Raw genomic sequence first — 20,999 nt, 5'->3', positions numbered from 1 at the left:
AAAAATCGATTCGCTTAAAAGAGGGTTGGTGCACGATCTTGGCACTTACCAATAGGAAAATCCCGTGCCTTTATGAAACATTAGAATGTTTTATATTCACTTTAGGACCTCAATTTTTTTTCTCAAATTTTGTAAATATTTTTTTACAATTTAACGAGAGCTTTTAGGATTTCAGCCAGGCCCATCATTTGGGGGGGGAAGGCGGGAGGGGGGGGAGCTGTTGCCCCCCCCCCCCGGCTTTTGAAAATACACTGAAAATGATATATATATGCATACATTGAGTACATGTGCTTTGCCCCCCGCCCCGGAAAAAGTTGAAATGACGGCCCTGATTTCACTCGCTGTTATTTTTTTGCGAATTTTGAGTGCAACAACATGCAACATTTTAAAAAATCACTCAAATTTACCCATATTTTGTACCATAAAATTTTTTAACATGATTTAAAAGATAAATCTCGATAAAGCATGTAATACCCCAGTGCTAAGAGACACACAAAGTTTCAAGACATTTGAAAAAATGGGGGTTAAAAAAAATCTTTCTTATTTGTCATAACATAACTTTGAGAAAAAAACCATTAGGTAGAAAACATCCACATACATAATATGTGCCAGCTGTTTATATTCAAACACTTTGAAAATACTTCTAGGGTAGACAGAACAATAACTCAAATGCAGCCCGACGTAGAAAAATTTGCTGTATTTTCAAAATGTGTTTTTTTGGAAAATTTTCGTGCACCAACTCCCTTGAAAGCAAGAGCTTCTGCGTTTGTCAGACATCATCGAAATCCTCCCGTGCACTATGCAACTGAATTCCTGCATCAGAACTGACCGGTGAAAATGACCTCGTGTTGAAGTAGTATTTCCATATGCACCAATAGACCAATTCAAATAGCTTACACAGTCAGTATTTTGTTTGATCTAACGCACCTGTGCCACTTGTAGGTAACCCTCATCTTTAGTTCAAAGAAGACACATAAGTCCAACACGTGAGCTGCCTGTAAAAACGATATTTCTAGATATCTATCGATTTGCCTTTTTTTTATTGTTGATTGTATCAATTCCGAAATTTCAGGCAAAAGAGCGTAAAAAAAAGAGAAAAAATAAATTGCCAAAATAGAATACATTATTTAGTACGAGTTTCTGCAAAAAAGTCAGTAAAAATTTTGATTTACAGTCAGTATAAAAAAAAAAAATTGATATTCGTTATAAACTTTTAAAATTACTTTGGCATTATGATATGCGCGAAAACTTCGATATATGAGAAAATTCGACGCATCCGTGCTCTCCATATATGTGGGTTCAACTTATATATTTTTTTAATGCAGGTAGAAAAAAAAATTCTAATGCAGCTACACACAAGAAATTTTACAGTATTTAAAAATACAAAAAAATGTGTTTTTTCCTTGGCAAATTTTCATTCACCAACCCCCTTGACGGTGTGTGAAATGGATCAAATATTAAATTCTTACCTGGTAGAAGGAGGTCGGTGGTCTTGTCATTTTCACTGATGGTGTATGAAGCCGGGGACATTGGACTAGTGACGGAATCATCGGGAGTTTGCGCTTGAGTCACTTCGAACTTCGTAACTCCACCACCGCCATTGTTCGTACTCTCCATCTTCACGCTTATATTTTAGCACCACACTGTTCAAATTCCGTTTACAATCCTTGGAATCGAGTCCACGAGACGATCCTAATACCTGCACACTCGGTTCAGAGATAGGGGGAAAGGAAAGAAAACAAAACGGAACACACTGTCTAATCGCAAAAATTGAGCAATTCAACGGGCACTTTTCAAAGACTTATTGCTGCAGGAAGAAGGACTAGGTACGTGGAGGTACAATAAGAAATAACACAGTCTTTCCAAACATATACAGAGATGAAGAAATCTCACGTCCCGCTCGTGAATAAATATATTCACGAAATATTTCCCGGGATCAAATCACTAAAATTCCTGAGAAGAATCTTGAAAGGAATTCTCTCGTCGTCGTCGGCGGCAAAGTCTGTCTGTCCTTGTTGGAAGAAGATAAAATGAAAAAGATTTTTGTTCTCTTTAGGAAGCTCACAATCGATCATAAACAAGAGATAAGAACAACAGAATACAAGAAAGAAACGCTGGGAAACAGTAAGATATAATGATCATCACCTGAGAGGAGAGAAGATCTCTTCTCTTCTTGTTCCTCTTCCTCTCGAAACCTACCTGCAACAAAGAGAATGTCTCTCAATTTGAACGGAATGTTGTTGCTGCTCCAATGAAAGGAGGATGTGCAAAATCCCTCTGTCGTCAAAATTGTTCCTTTGGCACAAGTGCAAATACCGAAGACACGATCCCGAAAGGGAAAAAAATCTCCCGATGCCTTTTTCCCTCCGATCGAGTTGAAAAATAATTAAGTAACTATTTATTTTATATTATACCGTAAAATAGTGTAATTTGGTATTGCGGACGAGCGAGGAGAAAAAAATCGCTGTATGACGGACGGGTTTTAGCAATTTGGTTGCTATTTTTGGTCGGAGAGGAGAGACATGATGAAGATGCTGCTGGCCTGGTGGTTGCTGCTGGGGCTTTGATGCTCGGGAGCCAAAGCAACTCTTCACAAAAGGCATCGATCCACGGGAAGGGGCGATTGGTTCGATGGGGGGTTGGGGCCACCGGCTGCCTGCTCATGATGAGGAAAAACCCCTACGGAAATCCACTCCAATTCACTCCATATACCTACGTTACGATCAGAATTCTTACACAAACAAAATTTCACCTAAAAATATATATTACAAAAACTTCCTCTACGAGCACATACTGTGAAAACTCTAAGAAAGAAAGAATAGCATTCCGCTCACACCCGTGCAGTTAGAATGATACAAAAATCGATGTTTTGTTACGTGACAAGTGAAGTAATCGAATATGAAAGAGTTCGTCGAACCGACTCGCTTTTGATGGGAAATTAAATAAAGAATTTCGGAATTAAATTTTGGAAGATATAATATAACAAAAGTTCAATAATAAAAAAAATGTGATTTTTTTTTTTTTTATCGCAGCTCTCGATAGTCATTAAGCACGGAATTGGAGAATTAAATCAAGTTATAATATTCAATAAACCCAATTGATTCAAGGAATTTTTGTTCGATTTGCTCAAAATATTAATTTCGCAGTCGTTTGATATATATATAATAATAAATATAGAATAATATATATAGAATAAACTTTTCTTGAGGCAAATTTATTCGTATCAAAAATATTGAAAATTCACTCTCTAAAATATCGAAATGAAACACAAAATTAAAATTTAACGGTTTATTTATAAGGAAAAAAAATTGTTCATGAAAGCACTAGATTTTTTCCCCCCCCTGAAGATGGGAGACTCCAAACTTTTTTTTGATTTAGAAAACAAACATTTCAATCATTTCAACTCATATTTTATTTATTTATTTATACAATATTGTTGGCCGTGGGGCCTATACAAGAACTCATACAAAAACTCGTGATATCAATTTAATGTCTTTAAATTACTCATTTTAAAACACGAATAAAATTTAATTTTTGTTTTAAAATTTAACGCTGTTTCTATGGACATGGGCAAGTAAACATACAAGGAAATTTTTTTTTCATGAATTTTTTGATTGATAAGCCGAAACTGAAAGATCAGAAAGGGAAATAAAAATCAGTCTAAATCTGCATTCGGTCGGTAAAAAAAATTAGTGTTGACTAACAGCTTCCAAATGACAAATTTCGTTAAAATTTTTAAAAATGTTTTTATGTGTTCATTTGAAAGTGCAGTTATTCTAAAAAAATTCAAAACTCCTTGTTTTTTGTCTTTACAATGACTGGAAGTGAAGTTATTATAAATTAAGTAAAATGAATTAAATTATTTTTGTCCGATAATGAAATCGTTAATTGAGTTTATGAAAAATTTTGGTTGTTGCTATTTTACTTCACGAATATATATATATATATTTGCATTGGATAGCGTGAAAATGCCATCCTATTCGATTGATTGTTTTTCCGCATTGATTAACCCTTCGACTACTGATGGTACTTTGAAGGACCAAGTTAGATAGTTTGTTATGCATTTACTAATTGTTTGAAAAACAGTATTTTTTTTGTTTTTAATTTAAACTAAAATGACCAACCAAACAATTTACATAAAAAATAAATATTTATTATTATTGTATTCATAATATGGTAGTCAAAGGGTTCAAAGAAAAAAAAATAACAGAGACACGCATTTTTCAAATATCAAACGCATCGTCAAGCATTTTTTTAAATATCTCCTTGAAATTTTCAGCAGATTTAGCTATCATTAGCAATAAACATACTGAACATAAATATCGTACATTAGCAATGAACTAAAAACTGAGCGATATGTTTAACAACTTTTGATTCACATAATTTTGAATTGGGAATATTAAGTATTTTTAATGAAATCAATTATTTCTTAAAACTTTGGTAGTCTAAAACTTCTGTCACAGAACAATGTTCTGCCACTAGTCGGTGTGAAATAATATGTTGATATAAGCAATAATTTTTAATGTACAACGTCTAGCAGTAACACTGAAAATGTGCTAATTTCAATCACATTTTTTAACAACTGACTGAATCTCCTTGTGCCTCTCTAGCCTGCCATCTTGTGAGCGCCGCACTATTTATAACCCCGGAGAAACTTCGAGAAAAAGAATATTCCACAAAATTCTATATTACAGTTTCCTAGTCGGTGGCGTCACCGTACGGTCTGTCTGGAGGTGGGTTGAACCATTCTCCGGAAGGGCGGGGCTTTCTAGAATGTTCTTCTCCAATAGCATCCCTATCCGATGAACCGAAACCGGCATCAACCGATTTCGATATTTCTAAGAATCATCGAACAAATCGCGCCATCTATCGCCTACAGATCGTAACAATATCATACTTGAACATTTGGTGTTGCGCATAGTCAAGAAATTCTGCAGCGATGCTGTTTGCATAACAATAGCATAATTTAGCAGCTAAAATAAATTATTATACTTATCAGTTATTGAAATTTGGAAAGTAGTTTCGTAACGTAGGTCCTAAATCTTCTAAGAAATGTATGTGCAAGCAAAGCACCAGGACCAGATGATATCTATCCCAAGGTTCTCAGGGAAGGTGCTAATGAATTGTTGGGGCCAGTCGCACAGATATACAGGAGTAGTGTTGCTGAGGGTATCGTCCCGAGAGATTGGAAACTGGCTAACGTTGTTCCGATATTTAAGAAGGGTAGTAGAGAAGTGGTGTCTAATTATCGTCCAGTGAGTTTGACGAGCTCCCTCTCGAAAATTTTGGAAATTATCATCAAAAGGCAGTTTGTGAAGTGGATAGACGAGAATAATGTATTGTCGGATAATCAGCATGGGTTCAGGAAGGGGAAGTCATGTGTAACTAACCTCCTTTGCTTCTATGATTACGTGACTAAGGCTTTGGGTAAGAGCAAAAATGTCGACGTTGTTTACCTTGATTTCCAGAAGGCATTCGATCGGGTCCAACATGGCAAACTCTTGAAGCGTTTACACGAGATTGGAATTGGGGGCAACTTGCTGAATTGGATAGAATCGTGGTTAAGAGATAGGTCGCAACGAGTTATGGTGAACGGGGAATTCTCTGGTTGGACAGACGTCACAAGTGGAGTTCCTCAGGGAAGTGTCCTTGGCCCCATACTTTTTTCACTTTTTATCGACAAACTCGATCAGTGTATCGATGGAATTACTAGCAAATTCGCAGATGATGTGAAGCTAATGGGGGTAATCGGAAATGAAAGCGATAGGGAGTTGCTCCAGACCAACTTAAACAAGATTGCAGCATGGGCAAATGAATGGAGCATGACGTTTAGCGTAGATAAGTGCATGGTCGCTCATTTTGGTTCGAACAACCCACGGTTCTCTTACGAGTTGAATGGTGTCACTATCCCGGATGCAACTAGAGTCACCGATTTGGGAATTCTCATTGACGAGCGACTTAAGTTTTCTGAACATTGTTCAGCGGTTGTCAAAAAAGCGAATAGAATGCTTGGTCTCATTTTCAAAAAGGTCTCTTCGCGTTCTCCTAAAGTCATTCTTCCGCTTTTTCGAGGCTTAGTTCGTCCTGGAATGGAGTATGCTGTAAGGTTTTGGAGACCATACCTACAGAGGGACATAGACTTGGTTGAAGGGGTGCAGAGAAGAGCTACGCGTGTCCTTATTGGCACACAGGGCTTGAGTTATGAAGAAAGACTTCATTTTTTGAATATGTTTACATTGGATGAACGCAGGTGTCGAGGAGATATGATCGAAGTGTTCAAAATTTTCAATGGGATGGATAGGATGGACCATGAACTTTTAGTACACCGCCAATCGACTGCTTTTACAAGGGGACACCAGTATCGATTGGTGAGGGACAATGCAAGGTTATGGCGTCGCAGGGAATTTTTCTCCAATAGGGTTGTTAATAAATGGAATAGCTTACCCCCGGAGGTAGTAAATTGTAACACAATTGACACGTTTAAAAAGAAATACGATAAACATGTTGGGGTAAATCGAGAAGCTATCCATTCTTAGAATAAGACAACCATAAGTATTCTTTATGGGCATTGTATAATATTTTATCATGTGTATATATTGTTTGTAATTTGTGTTAATTGCATTTTTAATTGGGTTGCTGTATTTTTGAAACATATGACAACCATATTTTTATGGGCATCTTTTTATCAGCCACCTCGTTGGGCATTTTGCCTGTTGTGGCGTTGTATTTGCATTTGTATTTGTATTTGTAACTGATATATCAAATTTTAATAATTGGTCGTTATTGCCTTCTGGGAAAATTGATGATTAAATTGCAATTTGTAGTCATTTCACGGATCCATTATAGATTAATTGGATAATTCGAATTCTGGATAACTCGAATGTTTCTCTAGCGACGTTGGATTTCGAATTAACCAAGTTCAACGGTATTCCTATTTTCTTCTTCATATGTCTAACAGGAACCTCGGCTTCTTCATGAAATTTGTCCTCATCCTCCATCACTTGCGCAACAAAACCTTTTTCAGCAACTTTTATCGTTTATTTGAACAACAACAACAATCCTAGCGCAGTTAAGCTAATGCAATACTCTTCCAGTGCAAAAACGCTTGTGACGGTAGGCATCCCAAAATCGAGCAGAATTTTACTAATTTGTGATAATCTTTATTTGAACAATAAAAAAAAATGCTTATTCTCACCCACGGCAATCGTTTCTCGAGCCCAACGCACGTTGTCAACATCACCTGACAATGCAGGAAACCAGGAAAAGCCAGGAAAAAACAATACCCGCATAAAAAGAACTCGGTAGAATAGTCGCATTTTGCTGAAAAAATTTCTGAATAAAGTTTACCAAGTAAAATTAAAAATATCACATGAATGTACTTCTTTCCAAACCGAGCACAACGCAGGTCTATCACCATCTACGAGCGATTTACTACCTAGTGAGTTGTGCCGGAAGTGTAACTGTGTGTGTACCTAACAGTCTGAGTGCGCATGTAGTGTTGTGTTTCAATTTCACTGCTGCCATCTATATTTCAGAAGGGAAGTGAGTGATGTGTTATGATTGAATTGCATTTGTACTGTTTGTAGTTCTGTTGGTCTCTGTGGCGAGATTTTTAAAGGGGAGATTGGCTCGCATTCGCGCCTTGAAGTTGGGAACCACAGAAAACCAACATCAGCCGACCACCACTGTGGCGACGGTGGGGTTCGAACCCGGAACCTCGCGACGCGAGTCCGTCACTATGACCCCTCGACGACCACAGTGGCACATGAATGTACTGGTGTACGTTTAAGCAAACCTAAGAAGATCAGAGAAGTTACGAAAAAAAATTCTAGGAACATTTTAGAGCTGTGACTGGATTTTCTGCACGTCAATTCTCACCGATGACGGTGCATCAATACATTCCCCCGTCCGCCTTTAACACATAACAAGACCATAAATTCGGTAACCAAATGCAGTAAAATTATCATAAAAGATAGGTGGAAATTAACAACAAACTGCCCTGAATTTGCAGTCGCTTCTCAGTTATTCAAACGCGATAATAAAATAATAACACCCTTTAACACCATTACACAATTTTGTTCCATTTTTTTATAAATAACTCCTCATTTTTCACGGTGATGTGGTGATTTATACGGAAGATGTATGTCAGTTTGCCACTGCTTTTTTTAATCCTTTGGCTTCCATGTAATGAAAAGTGGAATAAAAAGAAAATGATAATAAATATGATGATATTAATTTATACCTTATTTTCCTCATACACATGCATATATTTGTATTTTAATTTCTCTCTATCTGTTCCAATTTGCTCTTTCAACCAAAGATCTATCTGTATGTGCGATTTGATTTTTAAATAAATATTTATAATGCAAATTGTCTGGTAGGTCATTCCAGTTCAAATTATATAAAGGCAAAAACAAAAAAAAAAGACTGTTTTTTAAATAATCAGATAGTACATAACAAATTATCAAACAAGGTACTTCAAAGTGTATCATCAACAGTCAAAGGGTTAATTATGTGGCAAAACAATCAATCGAACAGAATGGCGTTCGTGCTATTCAATAAAAAATTGTGTTATATGTGCATCGATATTTTGATGCACGTATAATTAAAAAAAAAAGACACTATTGGATTAAATCTTCTCGTATTATACACAATGGCTAGAAAAAGAAATTATTATGAATAATAATGAGAGATACTATAGCCGACGTATGCACATGTATCTTTACCCTTTCAGACCCGAACATTTATGTTTTATATATTTCAAAATGCTCTTATGCATTTTTGATACTCAAAAAGTGCATTAAAAACATAAATCTTAATGAATCTTTATTATTTAAATTTTCTTTGTGAAGAAATAATTCGCTTCGTTCAATTTTTTTTCACTCAAAATGATACACGTTATATTCATCTTCTCACACATTTTTTCCCAGAATTTTATTGCTAAATTTTATACAGTAAACCACACTTTCTCCTAGAAGCCTGCTTAAAAAATTCCACGAAAGTTCAACTTTTAGTGATGTCCTCTGATGAAAACCCCCAAAGTTCGTATTCACTATATACAGGGTGATGCAGAAAATATGGGAAAAACTTTAAGAGACGACTGTACACACCAATTCAAACAATTGTCATCCAAGAATGCATGGTCTAACATGAAACGCAAACGCGCTAGCACGTTTCGAAACGGCCGCTCGCAAACGTTATAACGGCATTCCTGTTGAAATTTATTTGGAGAAAAAGAACATCGTGCATGAAAATGTAACCTGGGAAGAAAAAGAAACCGTATGCAAATTTGCATCACAGTGAATAAAAGGCGCGGACGCCAGCCCTGTGAAGGTATTCCAGCGTGCAACCGTTCTAACAGTTGTAACGTATGAGATAATGGCGCACTTTTGTAACACTGAAAAAGCAGACATGAATTTCATTTACGGAGCTGAAAACTGAAGTACCACAGAGGCACCACGAATGTACGGTGAGTATTTTCCTCACAGGCGGTTGCCCAATCCGTATTACTAAAGTGCGTCATTATCCCGTACATTACAACTGTTGGAATGGTTGCACGCTGGAATAGTCTATCATAAATCCGGGGTATGCTTTCAGGACTAGCTTCATATTTCTTTACACGTTTCTCAGCGGACACAATGTTAGCATGGCAGTTCCAACCAGAAATTAACGTCGAAAAAACCGCATCCACAATGTGCCGTAATTATGTCATAAAATTCAAACTTGATTCAAACAAAGTTCAACAACTTGGTCGAGAGAAGCAAAGTCTGACTTTTTGAAGAATTTTTCCAAACTAAATTTGCTTATACAAAAATCATGATTTTTTCCCCCTTAAACTTCGAATTATCGAAACTATTCCAAAAAAAATGAACTAAACAGAAATTTTGACATTAACTTAGGTAGAAAAGTTCGAATTATCCAAAGTTAGAATTAATTATGTTCGAATTAACCAAGTTCCACTGTATTAGTTTTTTTTTTGGGAATACAGAGATTGTTGCTATACAAAAGTAAAAATTGTTTGAAGAACAACAAAAAAGAGAGGGGGGGGGGGTGACATGCAAGCAGAGCAAATTAAAAAAAAATTAAAAAAAAACATTCTTCCCATATAGTTTTGCAATTCTGTTCATTTTCAAGTTTTCCATTTTAGCCTGAACCATAATTCGAAATTTAAAATGCAGTTTTTTACACTTGAAATTTTATCTGAATTTGAATAAAGCTGAATACTTGTGTTTTTACTGACACTTGAGTTTTATTTCTATTGTATTGCAAAGAAAAATAAGAAAATACACGATTCTTGAAGGTTGAAATCTTCTCTTTCTGACAATTTCCACCACGCACCAAAAATGTCCGATTTTCTATGAATTAAAACCAAGACAACTCTCGCCCGAAATGCGGGGTAAATACTGTCACCGACATTTACTATCATCACGTACACATTTTGGGAGTTTCATGTAGGCACCGCATCTCTCCTCTTTAATGCTTTCAGTTCATCATTCGTTTCAGCTGTATCGCATAAACTTCTTTTCGTCAGTTTATTTAAAAAGTTATTAAACTCGTGACTTTTAACCCTCTCACTACTGACAATAGTTTAAAGTGCCAATAATTTTTTAACCCACGTAACATTCCCCACATACATTATTGGGTGCTGGTATTTTGAGACTAAAGGCTGTATAACTACTTTATGATTACTAGGTGACAACAAAATTGTGGGAAAATTAGTTTTTTGTATATGTAAATAAAAAATTCAGTCAGATATTTAGCCCCTGTGAAAGTATTTTTCCTTATTACACTTTTGTGTAAGGCAGTAAATAACACTGTTTTAACGAAATGTTCCCTAACAAATGTAAGAAACAAATAACGGCTTTCTTTGTGATATGATAAACAAATATTCATTATTATGCATTATTCAACGTGCAGAATTGCACGAATATTACGTTCGTATTTCAAATGGTATTTTTTATTATTATTGTGAGCGTGCTGTGACGAAACTTTCAAGTACCACATTAATTAATTCATCGTGTACTAGATAATCTTTTCTTTTAATTTTTTTTGTTTTTAGTCTTTGATTAGAACTGCAATGACCTACCAAAAAATTTACACAATAATTCTTTCATGTTTTCATAATGCGGTAGTGAAAGTATTATAATATGTTTTTGAAACTATTTGGAATTTAGAAATGTAAGTAAACAAAAATCTCGAAATTACTGAATAAATATTATAAGTGAAAAACTGTGTGTGTTGATATAAGGCCCACTTGCGTGAAAGAATTGTAATTTCTTTGCTTCAGCAGAAAACCTAGTGTATAAGCCGCATCACAAAATTGTTTATAAAAAAAATGTAATATTTGTTACTGGGAGTAATACTATACATATAATTCTCTGGGATTAAGTAATAGTTTAATAATGGTATAATTGTGTCCCATTTGCGCAAGGTATCTCTCAAGCATTTCTTGTTGATAGGTGCTGAACGAACACTACATTTTTGTTAAGTTGAATTTATTATTATTTTGTAATAGATGAACGAATGCGTTGTACGAGACATTTGTACAAACGACAATGATTGATTCACAGATACCTATGCTGATTAATCCGTAATTCACCTTCTAACGGAAAATACTATCATTATCATTTATGTCATTATTATTTAAATTATCAACCAATTACAATCTGAACTGCGTTTTATGTTACATAAGGTTTATCGTTTTAGACCTACCGTGAGTAAAACCTACTATTACTTAATGTTCCACTCTCATTTACTTTATGGTCTTTCATTCTGGGGAAGCAATTATACGTATAACTAATATTACTCCTATTATTTATGTACAGAAAAAAATTGTCAAGCTTTTGACGTCTGACTATAGTAGTCCATCGAATGATCTCTTCTATCAACTCTAGATCCCACCTCTTCGATATTTTTATAGATCAGTAATGATAATCAAAAAAAGAATCAATTCTCTTTACATATAAACTCATCCCGCACATCCGATCGTCGTCTGAATTCCGCTTATTCACTACCTTTAGTTCACAAAATTATACTCAGAAAACATTTTAGTTTTCTTATTCCGAAATTTTATAACACCTTTCCCATCGAAATTACAAGGCAATTACATTTTCAAATTTAAAATAGTACCTTAAGCTCCACCTATTTCAAATTCCAATCCTTCAAACCGATATTTAATTTCATTTTAAGATATTTTTTCCCCCGCATATCATCATCATCAATCATTTTCAATCCAATGCTGTGTGGATAAAGGTCTCTTAATTTTTTTCATTTTACTCTGATGTAAAAATTTCTTTTTTTAAACGTAGAAAATTGTATGCGTACTGCTGTAGCATTGACACATGTATTGCATAATGAATATGTTGATTCATGTTCTAAAATTTAATAAGCGTCACAACACTTTCATCCCCGTTACAACATGTTTATTATTCGCCCTGCACATATCTTTTGCCACCACTTGATATTATACTAATTGATTTACCTTTTCCTGTCTAGTTTTTTTTTTACTTTCGCTTTCTCTTTCATTGTTCTCTGAATAAAATATAAAATTATTGCTTTTTTGTCATTAATTAATGTATTTTTATTTATTTACTTATTTTTTGTCATGAATTGTAACAGAATTTTAGTATAATAATTTTAACAAATGCGAACCTTTTTATTGTAACGACCAGTACGGGACTCAAGTCCCCTTGGTCGTCTTGTCTTTGTATTCAAATTTTGTGTTTGTCTTGTAATAAACTGTCGGTTATTATTACATCAAAATACCCGTTATATTGGTAAATAAATGTTCCCAATTGGAAACGCATTGGTTTTATCAATTAGAGGAAAAAACTTTTTCTTGCATGAAAGCCCTTGATTTTGTTTCTTGAACGAGTGAGATTCCAAACTTAATTTACAAAAAAAAAATTCATTCGTTTCAGCGCACTTATGTCATCAATTAATTTTCTTAATCACATATTTATAAGGAAGAACAAAATTGCTTTTTTTAAATTTTAATATTGTTTCTATGGACATGAACAGTTCCAGAAAAACGTACAGGAATTTGTTTATATGAAATTTAGGGTTGACATCTCTGAACTTATGGTGGATAAGAAGGGAGAAATAACAGAAAAAAATTAAGAAAATAAATTCAGCCGGTTAAAGGTCGACCGAAAATTTCTATAGTCAATTGTAACCATAAAAAACCCGGAATATCCATCAGATCACGAAGTTTAGCTCATAATATAGTATGTTTATTTAACATCACGTACCTCTGGACTGGGCGGATTGAGAAACAACAACATGAAGAGCACCAGCAACGGATACTAAAAACGATTCGAAGCTTATGATGGACCGAGAGAGATCGTTTTCCCGTGAAATTGATCAAAAGACAAAGAAACAGACAAACAACCAAAGATTAAAAGGACTCGATGCACATGATGTCGATGATCGAATGAAACGGGGGTGGGGGACAGCGAAGGAAAGGCAAAACAACACGCGTGTATATATAAAAACAAAAAGACTGCTCTTGAGTTTCCTCGCGTTATACACAAAACACAAGGATCAGGAGCAAAAAAAGATCGAGAGCGAGCCATGCGCTTTTTCCAATATGGCCGACCGAGAGATGACGTCATAAGGATCGCTCGCGAGCGCCGCAGCGGGAGTCGCATGTGTGATCGCACCGCAGACAGGTTGACGGCTGCATATACTGTACATACTCTACCAGGGAGGAGGATGTCGCAGTAAAATAAAAAAACGAACTGGTTGATATTATTTCGCGTGTTTCCCCTGGAGACTGACACGATTCCATTACAAGACGTTTTTTTTATTAATATCAAAATACGAGCGTTCACAAAAATGCAATTCCTGTCACAATTGTGAAATATAATCTCATAATTGGAAATTATAGATAATCCACGACAGATCAGATGAGATTTCAATCGAAGGATATTTCAGATTTTTGTCGTTAGCTCCTGAATCGATAACTTGATATTGCCATGCCGACTTTATCACTATAGAATGGGAGTCAAATATACTGTTGCACATTGACGAATTTTTGACACAATAAATATTTGACCGAGAAGAACTGTTAATAATAAAATGTTATATTACTATAAAATTAATAGTAATGTTAATGGTAAATAATAATGTTAATAAATGTTATAAAACTGTTTATAAATTATCAGATGCCACATTCCTTCTTTACTCAGTTAATAATCTAAATGACTTGCAAAATATGATTAACGAAGAGTCCTGAAAATTCGGAATTGGTATTGGGCCAATGACATCAACGTCAATGTTGAGAAAACAAAATATATGTGATTTAAACTGAAAGAAAGACAACAATACGGAACATAACCTCTCACTAATATGTCACACACAACGACTGAGAAATTGAATTTTCTGAATGTTAATGCCAAAACTGATATTTGGAAAGAAAAGTGATTTGCCTCCTTCCCGGAGGAGGCGAATCACTTTTCTTTCCAAATATCAGTTTCGGCATTAGCATGCAGAAAATTCAATTTCTCAGTATATTTCAATCCGAAAAAATACCATCTCTTCATACAACAGCGACTGTCAAATTTCACATAACTATAATTGTACAAACCTAAAGAAAGTTAATTCCATAAAATACCTAGATTTAAATATCGATTGCAATCTAAAATGGAAGACCCATGTAGCAAATGTTTCAAAAAATCGAGGTTTTCCCAAAGTAAGTTTTATCATCTAAAACAATGTTTCTTAACCTTTTTCAGCTCATGGTCCCCCTATGGATCACATTTTTTTCTCGTGGCCCCCCTGCCCTATCCAGGGCCCCCTCATCCAAGAGTTAGATACTTCCTATTTTTTTTTATTATGAATGAAACTTTAATAAATCAGATCAATCTCTGGAATCCTGGCTAGGCACGAATTCAAATGGTGGATTATCATCTCTCCCAGGAGTCAAACTATATGGTAAAAAACGGTCTGCGTAAAATACGGGACGATCCAACGAATCTGCACGATAAATCGACCCTCGCAACAGATCAACCGTTGCTCTGGCGGCCCTCCATACTTAGCTGGAAATAACAGCTTACGTATGAAAATAATAGTACCAGATCCCATATAGTGCAGTTCCCTCCCTCCATTATAGACATGAAGACTCGGGTCATGCCCACATAGACCCAAGGGTTAAGATGTCTCTGGTTCTATGGACGGATCTGATGGGTTCTGAAAGTAGTAATATTTTTCAACCATGTTTCACTTTTAAAGCTTTTCTCGTCACAGCTCTCTATGACTCCCTTCACCACCTATCGTGGATCACCTTTCTTCTAATTTTCTCCCGTGGCCCCCTAGAATATCCCAGGACCTTGCAAGGGAGCCATATGGCCCCAGGCTGAGAACCACTGATCTAAAATATAAAGTAAATGACAGAATTCTATTTACACTCTACTACGCATGGATCGATCCAATCACACATAAGTTATAGCTTAGTAGCATATGGGGCAGATTATTTAACTAGCATTATAGTGAAATAACCCAAACACAGAACAAATTTATAAAAATTCTTTGAAATCAGATTAAAAGCGTTAATCTCTAACTCATTATTACAATTTAAACATTTTACCAACCTGACACCTATATTTATATAAAATATGTAGGACTGTTAAAAGAAATTTAAAACTGTAAAAAACGAGCAGTGATTAATCCTAGGAGACCAAACCAGATATTCGTGAATCCTAAACCTCATAAAAATATTTTATGTAAAAGTTTCACATACTTTGCGCCAAATAATATAATGGTTTGCCAGTAGATTTACAAAACATAAAATGAGTACACTTTTAAAAAATCTTTGAAAAAGTTTTTACTCTCGATATCTGATATGGAAAATTACTATCGAAGGTGGGAGCCGTCTCGTATGTTCGAGCAATGTACTGAATCTGGACTCCTTCTTCCGTGTATACGTGAGCATGTATATATGTGAACTTGGAAACTGTGTGCATGATTGCTTTTTTCCTTTTTGCATGAATATACATATTTTTGTTTCCTCATTTAAGAGAAGCGTCTGATGACTGAATCTATTAGTTTATTTACATCACGATCTGACACTTCTGCCTGTCACGAACGTGAATTATGAAGTTTGATTTCTTTTTTTTCCCCCGATTCATCTACCTTAATCAATACTCAATCAAACTACACTTGTAATATTATACGTGTTTCGTGTTTGTGGAGTTTGTTTTTGTTTTGTACATATTGACACGTGCTAAAAGATTTGCTTTGTAATCAGCAACATGGACTATGTGATCCCATGGTGATTCGAATGCTTATTGATATGTAATTATTATATGTCTCTAATTTACATTAATACAAAATAATCATAATTGTTTTTATTATTATTAAACTGAAAATTAATTTCCGGGACAGTATTAGATTATTAAATCCAAGCGCAATAAGGCCAAAATAGTCAAGCTGATATATAACGTATAATACACGTTAGAACCTCTACAAGTGGGCCGTTGGAACTTCCACTTAAATTTTTTCACTCAGTCCCGGAAAATTACTTCGGTATTTTGTTTTTTTCAACTTTTCACAGTATTTCAAAAAAAATATTACAATTATTTCACACTTGAATTCCTACTAAAAACATGCTTTTCGCATATACTGTGGGAAAATGTGAACGGGAATATGAACGGAAAAAAGGAAATTATTAGTTTAGGAAACATAGTTTCAAATATTGGGGGATAGATAGATAGAACCGCTCACAGCCCCGGACTGATGCAAAGCACCTTACCTCAAAAGAGGCAGAGTTGTATCGGAAAAGTTAGCAAAGATTTATACTGGTGGCTCCCCTTGCCCGTGCTCGCAAGTTTCGAATTACTCGCGTCGTTCTCCCCATGAAGATAGCCATCAACTCAATGCAACATATAAGGGGGAAAAACTATTGGGGGAAAAGGTTTCGGACTGAGTAGCATTAAAATATAAGTGACTTCACCCGTCTAAAAATGGTATCTACTCTTATCCGATCTTTCTTTTATAAATGTACAGGAACGAAACGGGACTAGAGAAAAATTCTACGTTTGATTTGTTTATTCTCTTGTCTCTTATTCGACATCCACTTACAACGACCCGATTGTACTCCGAGATCAACTGAAGATAGCAAAATTTATAGAACCGACCCCAAATAAATATCTCATACGCTAACGGGAGATTTCCCAAGTGACTACTTTTTTTGAAAACATCAATCAACATAATTTTTTTTTCTTAAAAACACGATATTATACAAAAAACGAGGGGAAAAATCACCACGAAGCCAATTTGGCTCATACTGGAAATCACAACATTCAAGAGTATATATTGACGGAAAATTCAGCACAATTTAATAAATAATAATAGTGATTATAATAAGCGAAAGAGGAATGGGAAACACAAAATGCTATATAGGGCGTCCATAATTAAAATACTCTATTTTAAAGTAGCCTACAGGCGAAACCAGAAATTAGAAAATTGTGAAATTTTGTGAAGGACATGAAGTGATGGGAATTTGTTTAAGGGGTGGGGGGGGTGGGTGGGACGGAAGCTTCGTCTTGCATAAAGATTGTGTCTGCAAGGCAGTGATGACGTGCTTGAAGAGCCGGAACAATTTCGTTCTGTAACAGCAATGCATATCGTTTCCCAGTGATAGAACATGTCACTGGACCTGTGGAACGTAACTCCTCGTAAAAGTAGGGGACCGAGAATAAATGATGCAGTAAATCCTCAACATACAGTTTTTTTTGGTGAATGCAACGGAACCTCTAAGATAGGATTTTCTGGTTCCCGAATTCGGCAGTTGTGAGTATTGACTGAACCATTCAAGTGAAAATGCGCTTCGTCTGTCCAGAGGATATTCCAAGGCCATTCGGAATCGACCTCAACGCGAGTTAGAAACTGCGGTGAGAACCGAAGTCGAGCGTCATAATGATGTGGAAGCAACCGCTGCACAAGTGAAAGTTTGTACGGATAACATCGGAGGATATTCCGCATGATCTTATGGACAGTTATGGAACGTTGCAAAGCCTGTGCTACACCCCTGACACTAGTACTTGCTACCACAAGAATTTCAAGCTCTGTACTCTTCCACTTGAAGCGAAACCTCCTGTACTGCATCTATAGAGATATTTTCTTCCTCTTCTAGGACGAACAGCCAACGATCTTGTGGTTTCAAATTTCATAATCATACTCCGAATTTTTTTAACATTCGTTGGACCTTTTCGAATCCTCTTCCAAGTCCGATATTTCCGTAGAGTAGTTACTGCGGAATTGCTGCTTTGGTAAAACAATTTGACCAAGAAAGCGCGATCTTATAAACCTATCGTCATTGTGAGCAGCAAACACATTGAGAAAAAGGATCTCCGCGAATGTTTCTAGGTTTTATAACAGCTGCTGCGTGACATCACATAAAGTTACATGTTCACTACAGGTATTCAAAGTGAAACGCTCTTCGGTGGCGACATGTGCAACTAATTTTTTCTCCCTGAAACAAATTCCCATCACTTCATGAAGTCCTCCACAAAATTTCACACTTTTCTGATGACTACTACTTCACCAAACACCAACTCTGGCCATATCGCTATATTGCAATTTACTGCCATTAGTGAGATGGGTTGGAAGTGAAGGCGCTGTCTATCGGTGGTCGCCTCGAGTTCGTTAGGGAAAATATCTTATCTATATCCTCCCTTGGGTTCGAACCCGGGACCCAGACAACAACCTTCACGATAGTAGACGAGCATCTTATTGTTACATCTTATCATTATTTTCTGATGACTGGTTTCGCCTGTAGGCTACTTTAAAATAGGGTCTTTCGATTATGGGTGCCCTGTATATAAAGTTGACGGTTGCAGTGGAGACAATATCAGTGGGTTACCTACATTTTTTCTTAATATGAATGTTTACTAAAATGAAAAGAAAAAGGTAGTAATAATTGAAAAAAAAAGCTTAAAGAAGTTAAAAACGAATTTGTGGTATGAAAGTGATTAGATTTAACTTGACAAGAAGGACCTCTGAATTTCGGAAAAAGGAAAAAAATCAAAAATGAAGGAAAACAATTCAATATTCTAATATAATTGCTCCATGTCAATGATATTAAAGAGGCATTTTTTTAAGATTTTCTTAAACGTCGGTCGGTATATAGAAGCTGAATTCTGATTAATTTCATTCGGTTAATTATTATAGAAACTTGAAACGAGATAGTTGAAGTGTTTTTTGCAATTTTTTAAATTAATTTTTGAAATTAGATAAGTGTTATTGGGGATGATCTAAAACTCTGTTAGTAGATAAGTAAAATTGTTTTTTCTTCAAAATAACGATACACTTGAAAAAGAAAAAGGGCCGCAACTGGAGAGTATTTAGTGAACGGTAAAGTTCATCAATTGATGGTCATTTGGGATTAATTTGATTATTCTTATTTTAAGGTAAATCAATGGGTACAAATTTGTAATACAGTCGGATCCGCAAACCGATAATCAATACAGCGGATGAGAATGAGTACTACAAGAGCAATAGAAACGATGAGCAAATATGTGCTTTTAGTAGAGCCTGCAAATTAAATAACGGAGTTTAGATTAAATATGGTTTAAAAGTGATTTCTATTTTAGATTCGAATAAATAAAAAAATTCCGATTCATATACAGTCTGGGCAAAAAATCTGTAGAAACTAAAAATGAATAAAAACTGGAAAAATAACCGAAATAAAAAACGCTTTGCAGGGTTAGCATCGCTAGGTCACGGGAATTTTTTGTCTGGAAAAAAATAACACTAAAAACAGCCGATAGGTGGCGCTGGTACGAGCGACTTCGGTGGAAATATGCAAATGAGACTGTTATAAGAACTTTCGCTCCTAATCCACAAGCAGTTCACCGTTGTAAACCGTGTATGTGGAACTGCTGCACTTTATCATTGCTGTATTTGTGACTCGCCTGCAATGTGGTGGTGGTCATGTGGAACACATACTACTGTAATAAACGATTTGGAGGCATTCTGTTCGTTATTTGTGTATCTTTGCTACGACTTGTGTACGTCAGCGCGCCACCTATCGTCTGTTTTTTACGTTTTTTTCCCGTCAAAAAAATTTCCGTGGCCTTAGCGATGCTAATCTTGCAAACCGTTTTTTATTTCGTTTTTTTTTTAGTTTTTATTTATTTTTAAAGTTTTTCTGCCCACTCTGTACATTAGTAGTAATTGCGGTTTCCATTCACATTTTTCGATAGTTTTGCTTCACTTCGGTGAATTTTTTAAAATATTTTTCCCTCCCTATTAGTGATTAAAAGGCATTTAATTCAGTCGGAACCCACAGGCCACTGTCATATTTAGGATTCAGGATTAAAAGGCATTAAAACATTTAGACGTTGCAAATGAAATTTTGTTGAAATAATTCTGTTGTATTTCAGACTGATGTAAAGGCATTTCCATTTATATCGATATACCATCTAGTACTAATATACGGATTGATTGCGTCCGAATATTATAAATTGCGTTATGATGTCGCATCACTAATCAATGTATATATAATTTAGACTATTAAAAGTACAGTGCGCGCACATTTACAGACGTCAATACAGTTCATTTATTTTCTTATTTCGCATAAAATAAGCATGTGAAATATTACTATCGCAAGTCATTTAAAAGCCTTTATCGCTTTCGTTGACACGAAAGCAATGAAATGTCTTATCGGGATTTAAAGTTATTTAAGAAGAACTCGCTTAGTTTGCACCAGAATCCTGACATAATCTCGTCGAGTTTTCCCGAAGGACAACCCTTTTTCGGTTTCTGGAATTCTAAAACTCCTGCGAATGAATGTTGCGGGGATGTTCTACTCGGAACCGAACTGAACTACTCTGACGAGTCCAGTTATGTAACAGCAACGGCTGGCGACATGTCCAGCAGCTCCACGCTAGACAGCGATGGCGAAGAACTCTATAACGAGGCCATCAGGGCCTTACACTTCCTAGAGAAACATAAAGGTTACCGGTACATTCAACATGTAAACCAGGGTGGTTACGGAG

General features: G+C 35.5%; 1 protein-coding gene and 1 long non-coding RNA gene across 2 annotated transcripts in view; both read right to left on the bottom strand.

The window, feature by feature from the left end:
- Window positions 1–20,999, bottom strand: part of kcc (solute carrier family 12 member kcc) — a 505,581-nt gene that overhangs the window by 190,358 nt on the left and 294,224 nt on the right. The window lies entirely within an intron of this gene.
- On the bottom strand, window positions 1,618–13,579 carry LOC149070674 (uncharacterized). The gene is made up of 3 exons (XR_016195024.1): window positions 13,251–13,579; window positions 2,146–2,199; window positions 1,618–2,006 (listed from the first exon to the last, which is right to left on the bottom strand). It is a non-coding gene; the product is annotated as an uncharacterized LOC149070674 (long non-coding RNA).

Source organism: Pholcus phalangioides, unplaced genomic scaffold (assembly GCF_987345545.1).
Source record: "Pholcus phalangioides strain wild (caught in Gottingen) unplaced genomic scaffold, Ppha-v1.0 ptg000021l_1, whole genome shotgun sequence".
NCBI lineage: Eukaryota > Metazoa > Arthropoda > Arachnida > Araneae > Pholcidae > Pholcus > Pholcus phalangioides.
Note: the sequence above shows the minus strand (reverse complement) of the source record. Positions and strands in the feature narration are given on the sequence as shown.